The sequence below is a fragment of the Castor canadensis genome, chromosome 3, assembly GCF_047511655.1.
Source record: "Castor canadensis chromosome 3, mCasCan1.hap1v2, whole genome shotgun sequence".
Taxonomy (NCBI): domain Eukaryota; kingdom Metazoa; phylum Chordata; class Mammalia; order Rodentia; family Castoridae; genus Castor; species Castor canadensis.
This window is the reverse complement of record NC_133388.1, coordinates 100268566-100279176: the sequence shown is the minus strand read 5'-3', so window position 1 is coordinate 100279176 and position 10611 is coordinate 100268566. Positions and strand designations below refer to the sequence as shown.

The 10611-nt window shown below is 35.1% G+C and overlaps 1 pseudogene; it reads left to right on the top strand.

Moving 5' to 3' along the window:
• The first annotated feature begins 4996 nt into the window (after positions 1-4996).
• On the top strand, positions 4997-5953 carry LOC109701807 (GTP:AMP phosphotransferase AK3, mitochondrial pseudogene; annotated as a pseudogene).
• Positions 5954-10611: the final 4658 nt, after the last annotated feature.

Below are 10611 nucleotides of genomic sequence, written 5' to 3'. Positions count from 1 at the left end.
TTGTCAGTATTGAAAAGGAAAAGTTTTTTATAATAACTGACATTAAGTATGTGTACAAGGGGACAAGCTGGTTTAGAAAGTCCTCAGTATAAAGCCATTTCCTATCTCTTCACAATATTGTAATTGTGCCTTGAGGTACAGCAGATTCAGAACAAAAAATGATAGACGTAGCTACCTATTTTTATGGAACAGAATTGCAATATCTGAACTTTGCCTCATATATTAACTATATTCTCAGAACCCAGCTAGCATTGATGGAGTAGAAATGTCAAACAGTTGTGGAGTGCTCACTTGGGAAAAACATCCCACAGCCATCCCACCAGTCAGTCTTGTCTCAGCAATGCACTGTCAATCAACAGAGCATTTTAAAATCTGTTTATAATTACATATCCCATGCAATAAAGCATAAATTATCCATAAAGGAATCAACAGAACTTTCCAAATCAATATTTTAACTAGCTCTGTTAGGGTGAGTGCATATGCAAGAGCTGTCCTTGCTTGTCTATAATGAATGGGTGGTCTAGTTGAGGAAATAGCTGAGGGTTAGAAAACATGCTTGCTTATTTCCACTCTGTGTGGGAGTGCACTCAACTCCAGGTATCTTTGGATTGTCAACAATTTAGCCCAAGTGAATGAAATTAAAGACACAGGGATATTTGTAGGACCAATTGCATGTGGGAAAAATTACCAGGAAGCAAAACAATGTTAATGTATTTTTGATCATATTCATGGTTATAATCTCAGAAAGGTAGAATCTGAACATGGCTGTAACTAAGAAAGTCAAGATTTACCAATCCTATAACATCCTGCTTTTCTGTCAGTGTATAGCAAGTGCTGGCACCAGAAGGAGGGAAGAAAAGAAGGAAGAAAGGAAAGAGGGAAAGAAGGAAGGGAAGAAGGAAGGAGGGAAGGAGGGAAGGAAGGAGGAATAATAAACAAATTAGAATAATTACTTAGCATTTGGAGGGAAACAATATAAGTTCAAATAACTCATTTTCCTAATTTCACTAAATTAGTATTTACACTTCTTAAATGAAAGTTCATGGGATCCACATTCAATATGGAGTTATCTTTTTGGGAAGAGTTTTTAAACAAACCAGGTAAGAAAGAAGTACATGGACCCCAATCCTCCATACAGAAACAAACTCTCTGGAAATGGAGTCCAATATCAGCATTTTATCTACTACACATTAATGTTCATTCAACACATACACAATATGAAGAAGAATCAATAGATTCTGCCACTGTTCCCTGGGCTGTCTCTAACAGTTACAGTGCAATCTATTCTATTTCTCACATACAGTAATCAGAATCATTTCAGTAAGTGGATCCCATGTGTAAAGATTCTCAGGAAGAGATGTAATACAGAACAAGAGCAGCTTTTTATAATCATCAGAATGACTGGACAAGTGAGCTTTTCTCTGTCCTCTTGGAAGACTGAATCTCAGAGAGCTTGGCACACTGCTGCAGCATGGAAAGGAGAATATCAAGAACTACAAAATGAAAACTCATTGCCCAGTCTCTGATCTCAGAAGCTGCCATTGTTACCAACACTCACAAAACTGGTGGTGACAGGAAACTGAAACTCTGAACTTGCTACTGAGGAAACTGGAGACAATGACACAACGCAAGACAACAGCTTTCTGGTTGAGTAAAAATATTGAAAGAAGTTATAATGTTTGCCTCAAATCTTTTATAAATCTCAAAATAATGTACAGTATTAATTCAGAATCTCAGCTTCAAGGGAATGTTAGAAAGTTAAATTATAGTTGTTAGACATTGAAGTAGAGGATGTGCTAGAAGGAACAAGGGCCCACCAAGCAAAGTCACAAGTGTAGTATATTCAAATGCTTCTGTTTAACCACCTTGAAAATCCAGGAGGTAATGATGCCAGGGAAGATGGTAAAGAACAAAATACTGGGGATCCATCTGTCCATCTAGACAATAATTATCCTAGCATCAATATCCCAAAGTACTTATTTTAGACTTCTGGAGGCTTTATGACTGCTGAAATAAAGAAAACCTGGCTGATAAATAGTGTTGATTTGGGTTAATTTCACTAACTATAATCTTCCTGCCCCCATCTTCATGGCAGACAGCTGTGCTCACGGTTTTAAGAAGGTCACTGGAGCCAGGTCCTTGGTGTTACAGCTCTCTGACTGTTGGTTGCTGCCTTCCCTAGGTAAGGTGCAATATGCAGGCAAAGGAGTTGACCATAAGTATTTCCTCTTAGGTGCTAAGGAGGTTTGAAGGATTTAAGTGAACATGCCTGTTTCCTTCTTTTTTTCTCACTGTTCTTTTTTGGCATTCAGATAATAAAGGATTAGGATATTCAAAAGAAACAGGAAGTGATGGAATTTGTAAAGCCACCTAGGTATCCAGTGAAGCATGCAGAGTCAGATAAGAACTAAGAAGACCTTAAGCTTTGACCAAAGGCTGGTGATCAGAACAGAAGAGAGATCTTTCACAATTAAAGAAAACATCTAGGAGAAGGAGAAAATCCAGCCCCTAAATTCCCTCACTACAAGAATAAAATGTATAGGTAAAACCCAATAAAATTCACAAGACAAATAGATAAATAGGATAATATATACTATTTAAGGAACAACATAAAAGAACATGATGAAGCCCAGATGTCAACTGTACTAGACAAAGTTTTAAAACAATTGTCTTAGGGATTTACAAAAAGTTCAAGAAAAAAGTAAGCAAAATGAGGATAAAGAATTATAAAGAAATATAATTTTTAAGGAACCAAAAAAACATCAAGTTAAAAAATACAATAATTGACATAAAGAATTAGCCAGAGTAGAACAAAAGCAGATTTGAGCAGGTAATAAAAAAAAATACATGAACTTGATGACAGAACAAAAAATTATTGAGTCTGTAGAAGATAAAAATAAAAAGCATGGAACAAAGCATAAGGAAAATGTATGACCCTATCAAGAGGAAAAACATATACATTCTTAAGAAGAAGAGAGAAAAAGGACAGAGATTATATTTTAAAAATATTTTTAAATAGTATTTTAAAAACTTTCCAAATTTGATGAAAGACATGAATTTAAATAACTTAGAATCTAAGTTATCTTTTGGTTGCATAAACTCAAAGAGTTTATAATCATAACAAATAGACAACATATAGACATAACAAAGCTTTGAAAATCTGAGAAAAGCATAGAAACTTGAAATTAGAAAAATACAACTTGTATAAAAGTGACCCTCCATAAGATTTAGCACATTTCACCTCAGAAATTTTTAAGTTAGAGGCAACTGGTTAATATATTCAAGTGCTACAAGAAAAACCAAAGTCTCAGCCCAAAATTCTATTTATACAAATTTATCCTTCAAAAATGGAGAAGAATTTAAGACATTCCTGTAAACAGAAAGTGATGGAGTTTGTTACCAGTATACCTTCTTCACAGAAAATGTCAAAGTAACTTGAACAGAATGGTCATTAGATGGGTATGTGAACTGTAGGACAAAATAAAGGTCTCTGGTAAGTGTAAATACATGAGCAATTAAAAGTCTAATAATATTTTAATTTCATTTCATGACTAATTTTAATTTTTATACTGCTTAAAAGACACATTCATAAAAATAGCTAATAATCTAGGTTATCAAGCTCTGATGAATAACGCTGACATGTCACATCAGTAGCAAGAAGGGAGTCTCCAAGCTACAGAGCAGCACAGATCCTGATGCTTTTGACTCAAGTTTTATAAATTCAAATTAGATTGCTATAATTTTGGGATGCTAATGTAATCCCTATGGTGACCACAAAGAAAGTGTTTATAGAATATGCAAAAAGGAAATGAGAAGAGAATTAAAATGTTTCACTAGAAAAGATTTAACTGAGCATAATTGAAGGCATTAAAGTACAAAAATAGCTTAAGGCATGTAGAAACAAATAGCAAACCTGTATCAGTAAGTTCCTTCCTATCAGTGATGAACTTCAGACAGAAAGTGTTAGCCCTCTCCAATATAGAGGAGGAGATTGGCAGGATGAATAAATAAAAAAGTGTGACTATGTTCTGTCTAAAAGAGCTCATGTTAGAATTAAAGCATAAATAAGTTAAATATGAAAAGATGTGAAAAAGTCTCCCAGGCAAGAATTTTTCAAACAGAATGGGGTAGCTATACTAAAATATAAAAGCAGTTTATAAGAGAAAAATAAAGACAACCTGCATTAGTTAAAGAGTTTAACACAGAAAAAGAGATATAATTATGAACTTTGAAGGAGCTAATAACAGATATTCAAAATACATGATGCAAACATTTACAGAATTGAGGGTGTAACACCCCAGATTCAATAATGGACAGAATAGCCAGATGCCCAAGAAGTAAGGAATTGAGGCCACAGCAACAAAATAAGTCAGTCAGCTCACAGTCACATGCACAGCCCTAGCAGAATATGTGTTCTTCTTAAGTTCATGTGGGACAGTCTCCTTAATAGACCGTGTGTTAGGTCACAAAACAAGTCTCCACAGATTTAAAAATACACATATCATACAAATTATCTCATCCTTTGGCCACAAAAGAATTAAGTTAGGAATCAATACCAGGAGGAAATTGGAAAATTCACAGATATGTGGAGATTAAATCACACACTCTTAAACAACCAGGAATTAAAGAAGAAATTGCAATAAAACTTAGAAAATGCTTAGAGACACACCGTAACTTGAACAGACTTGTAGTTTTAATGTTAAGAGAGAAATTCACAGATAAAAAGTTTTACATTAAAAAGAGTAGAAAGATCTCCAAGTATTTATTAACTTATATTAACTTCACTCATTAAGGAACTAGAAACTAGAGTAAACTAAACACAAGTAAAAGGAAGGAAAGAAATAAAGATTAGAACAGAACTAACATAGAAAAGCAATGCAGAAATAAATCCAAGAACCAAAAGTTCTTTCAAAAGATCAACAAGGGAGCCGGGGCCGCCGCCAGCTTGCAGCGCTGCCAGCCAGCCAGCCGGCCGGCCGGGGCTGCGGAGCCCGGCAGCGCGCAGACCAGGCCGGAGCCCAGCAGTCCGCGTCGCTTGGGCCTCTGTGTCCGCCATGGGGGCGTCCGCGAGGCTGCTGCGCGCGGTGATCATGGGGGCCCCGGGCTCGGGCAAGGGCACCGTGTCATCGCGCATCACCCGGCACTTCGAGCTGAAGCACCTCTCCAGCGGGGACCTGCTCCGACAGAACATGCTGCAGGGCACAGAAATTGGTGTGTTAGTCAAGACTTTCATTGACCAAGGGAAGCTCATCCCAGATGATGTCATGACTTGGCTGGTCCTTCATGAGCTGAAAAATCTCACCCAATATCGCTGGCTGTTGGATGGTTTTCCAAGGACTCTTCCACAGGCAGAAGCCCTGGATAAAGGTTATCAAATAGACAAAGTCATTACCCTGAATGTGCCCTTTGAGGTCATTAAGAAACGCCTCACTGCTCCCTAGATTCATCCAGCCAGTGGCCGAGTCTACAACATTGAATTCAACCCTCCAAAAACTGTGGGCATAGATGATCTGACTGGTGAACCACTGATTCAGCGTGAGGATGATAGACCAGAGACAGTGATCAAGAGATTGAAGGCTTATGAAGCCCAAACTAAGCCTGTCCTGGACGATTACCAGAAAAAGGGGTGTTGGAAACATTCTCTGGAACAGAAACTAACAAGATCTGGCCCCATGTATATGCCTTCCTGCAAACCAAAGTTCCAGAAATGAGCCAGAAACCCTCAGACACTCCCTGAGGAAGATGGCAGATGAGCGGAACCACCTGTCTTTGTATTAAGCAGCTGCTTTTCCTACAACTCAGCATTTTCTTCGAAAATTATGTTTTACTTCTACTGATTTTATTCTGGACATTACTAAGGATGTGCCAAATGAGTCAGATACTAAGATTGATCTTTTGAAATCATCTAGTATGTTTTATCCACTTATTTTTTAAGGGTGTATAATTAAAAAAAACACACTAGAGATGTTGAAACTGTAAAAAAAATCTTTTAGAGCAAAATTAAAAATTAAATTCGTAGTATTTAACTTTTTGTTCTGTGAGAGGAAAATGGTTCATTGAATTTTCATATTTTTCTGGAAACATTAAAATTATATGTCATTTTGGGGAAATATCTCATCATTGGCTTTTGCTCAGACCCGTGTTGAAAGACTTTTTCCTAGCCCCAAGGACATGGTTTTGTGCAACACCATGTAATATTTCCAGGAAGAAACTCACTGGATTTACAGGTTTGTTGCACAATACCAACTCACTGCTGCCTTTACGCTAAGAAAACACGAATGTTAGCCACATGTGCTGTGTTTATTTTGTTGTGAGACATATCTTCAGTTTATTCAGTTTTTTAAAAAAGTATCAATTAGCATATAAGAAAACATTGCCTTAATATGGTTTTCTTTTGAAAATACATGTATGCAGGATATGATTATGTCAGAAATTGACATTATAAGTTCCTAGATATGCACCAACATTGAGTCACTTTTCAATGGACAGTGTACCGTCCTTGGTTTTTAGATGTTACTCAGGTTAAGAAATCAATGTTTTAGGGTCTACTTGTCTGTTCCTCTTTCTTAGGAACACACAGTCTGCCTTGATAAACAAGTTGTAGTAAAAAGAAAAAAACAAGAGTAAGAAAAAACCCATGTCACTATGTAAAACTGGCATACTTTGTTATTAAGGAAATAGATCAGGATGCCTGGGAAATATTCCCTTAACATAAGTACCAATCATAATTAGCAAACAAGTATGGCAATAAAAAGAATTTACATGATAGGTTAAAAAAGGACCAGCGTTCACTAAAGGAAACCTTTATTCCTGAAAGGAATGGATACCTGCTATTGTTTACTGCCACCCTCTTGGCCCCTCCCCTCTTTTGATCCCAAGCTGGCCTTGAGCTCATGATCCTTATGCCTCAGCTTACTGAGTACTGCAGTTACAGCAGGTGAGTTCAGCAGGGAAGACCTCTGCTGGTGTCATCTGAGCAGGTTTTTTTGCTGTTCTTTTGTTTGTGGTGCTGGGGATCAAACGTGCTAGGCTAGTTCTCTGCCACTAAGCTGCATCCCCAGTTCTTGGTTTTTGAGACAGGATCTCGATGTGTAGCTCAGGCTAGCCTTGAATTTGAGATTCTTCTGTCTCAGCTTCTTGAGGGCTGGGATTAAAGTGTACATCACCATGACTGGCCTGAGCAGTCATTTTATATCCTAAATCATTTTACATTCCTTAATGGGACAACAAAGTTGCATGCTTATGTATTGTGGGTAGAAGTGAGGCAACATGAGAGGTAGAGGAAAAAAACAATTATATCTTCCATGGGATATGTACTCTTCCTTGGTGCTAAATCAAATGAATCAAGCCTTTGTACAAGCTGTTATTGCCTTTGGAAATTTAGGTCATTTTATTCCAGGCTTTGAATACACATGCCAGCTCTTACATATTTAGGGGGAGCAGATACAGAATTTTTCTCTTTATTTTTAAAAATTCATTGTTGATCTTTTAGAATAAACTAGGCTTTTAAAAAGAATTACAGTGAACATCTTGTCCTTTGTAATATAAACTTTCTATAATGCCTTATTTAAATGTTATGTGCTATCTAAAAAAGCTGTGAACTACCTAAAACTTATGAATCATCACTAGATTGTCAGGTGTACATTAATCTCTTAGAATATAATGAAATGTCAGCACTGTGGCTATTACTTTGTCTTTGGTCCTAGGGCCCACTCCACCCCACCTTCCTTTCTGCTGTACTAACGTCTCATTGGCCTTGTTCTAATAAATTGTCTTAGGACAGTAAAAAAAAAAAAAAAGATCAACAAAATTAGATAAAGAAAAAAGTAAGAAGAAGCAAATAACTAAAAGGAGAAGTTAAGACAGTGACATTACTGCGAACCTTATGGAGATTTAAAAGAGATTTTAAGAGAATACTATTAACACTTATATGCCAATAAATTTGATAACTTAGAAGTAATGGGAAAAATTTTGAAATACACAAATTACCTAAAATAATTAAAAAAGAAACAGAAAATCTAATGCAATTCTAAAAAAGAAAGAGAATTAATAATTAGAAATTTCATGACAAATAATAGTCGCGAACAGATGACTTTACCAATCAATTCTACCAAATATTTAAAGAATTAATGCCATTTATTCTCATACTTTTCCAAAAAAAATTGAAGAAGGGGAATACTTCCTACAAAACAAACATAATTCTGATACTAACAGCATTCTATGAGATCAACATTACCCTTATACCAAAGCTAACAACATCACAATAACAGCGAATTAAAGACCAATATTCATTGTGAGTAGAGATGAAAAATCCTTAACACAATAATAGAAATTGAATTCAACATCAGATTAAAAAGATAAATCACATGACCACTTGTGCTTGCAAGATGGTTCACATATTATCAATCAATAATGATAAATGTGATCAATGTTATGCTAATGTGATGATATATTATGTCACATTAACATAACAAAGGGAGAAAAAAAATCACAGAATCATCTCACTTAATGTACAGAAGACATTGGATCAAACACCCTTTCATGATGAAAGCACTCAACAAAGTAGGAACAGAAGAGAATATCCTCAACATGATAAAGGTAATTTATGAAAAACTCACAGCTAACATCATACTCTGTCATTGAAATACTGTATGATATACCTCTAAGATCAGGAACATGACAAAGTTACCTGCTTTTACCACTCTATTGAACATTCTTCTAGAATTTCTAGCCAAAGCTATTAAAGAGAAAGAAATCTAAATCATCAGAATTTGAAATAAGTCAAGTAACCTCTTTTGGAAGATGATATGGCCTATGTGAAGAAAATGACAAAGAATCCAAAAGAAAGCTATTAGAATTAACATACAACTTCAGCAAAGTTGCAGGATATAATACCAATTCTCAAAACTCCATTGTATTTCTGTCTACCAGCAATGACCAATTCAAAAAGTTTTGCAAAAGCAATTCATGTATAAAAGATGTCTGAATCAGAAAGCAGGAAGCATAATTATCTTTTGATGATGACACAATCCTATATGTAAATAAACCAAAAAAGCACCCAAAATCCTATTAGAATGAATAACTGAACTTTGTACAGTTTCTAGATACAAATCTAGTATGAAAAATTCAGTAGTATTTTTGACCTTTTATTAACTGTCACATACATAGTTTTAATACCCAAATAACAACTTAGCTGAAAAAGAAATTAAGACAACAGGGTCATTTGCAATAGTTTCAAAAGGAAGTAAACTATTTAGGGATAAATTCATCTAAGGATATGAAAGCTGTATCTATTGAAAACTAAAAACATTAATTAAAGATTTAATAAGGAATAAAAAATAGAAAATATCTCATACTCTTGGGCCAGAAGAACTAATATTTAAAATGTCATTACCTCAAAACCAAATATTCAGTGCAATAAAGGGCCATTATTCACAGAAAAACAATCCTAAAACTCATGTGAAAACATGTTCTGTTGAATAGCCGAAACAATCTTGAGTAAAAAGAACACAGCTACAGACATCATATTTTCTGCTTTAAAATTGTATTACAAGGCTGTATACTAAATTCATTACGATACTGACGTGAAAATAGACAGTAGACAAGTTGAAGGGAATAGAGAACCCGGAAATACATCAAAACATATGTAGGTAGGTAACTATTTTAACAAAGACATGGGAGGACATAATGGCGAAAGGATAATTAGCATCTTTAATAACTGGTTCTGGGAATGTTGGATTTCTATATCAAAAATGGGAAATTGAATCCTTACATGAACTACAGCCATAAACGACCTAAATGTGCGAACACAAACTGGAAAGTGCACCAGAAACTGCAGCCATAAAAGTAAAACAAATAGCATTCATTATAGAGGTGCTTTGCCTCCTTAGTTAGGTTTATTACTGGGCATTTAAATATTTTAAGGTGATTGTGAATAGAATTGCTTTTCTAATTTCCTTCTCATCTGGTTCATTATTGATATACCAAAAAGCTACTGGGTTTTGAATGTTGGCTTCATATCCTTCTATTTTGTTGAAAATGTGGCTCCTATCTAAAAGTTTTTTTGTGGAATCTTTAGAATATTTTAAGTACAGGATCATATCATGTACAATAGTGATAATTTTACTTCTCCCTTTCCTATTTCTATTGCTTTTATTTCTTTCTCTTTCTTTATTGATATGGCTAGAAATTCAAGCACTATATTGGATAAGAGTAAAATGAGTGGACACCCTTGTCTTATTCTTTATTTTAGAAGAAGTGGTTTCAGTTTTTCCCAGTTTAATATGATGCTGGTTATAGGTTTATCATACGTAGAACATAGCCTCACTATAATAAATGTTGAGGTGAATTCTTTCTATTCCTACATAAATATAAAATAGGGACTATTTGTAGGGGGTGTCCAGTGGGATGGGAGAGGTTGAAAGTTCAGGGTGATGGTGGAGGTCTGGTGAATATTTAGAAATACTTGATAGTCATGTGTGAAAATAGAATAATGAAGCTAGTTAAAAATTATTTTTTAGAAAGGGAAGGAAATAAGAAAGTAATATCAAGGATGAAGTACATGACAATCATGTATGAAAATGTCACAGTGAAACTTCATTATGCAATAAA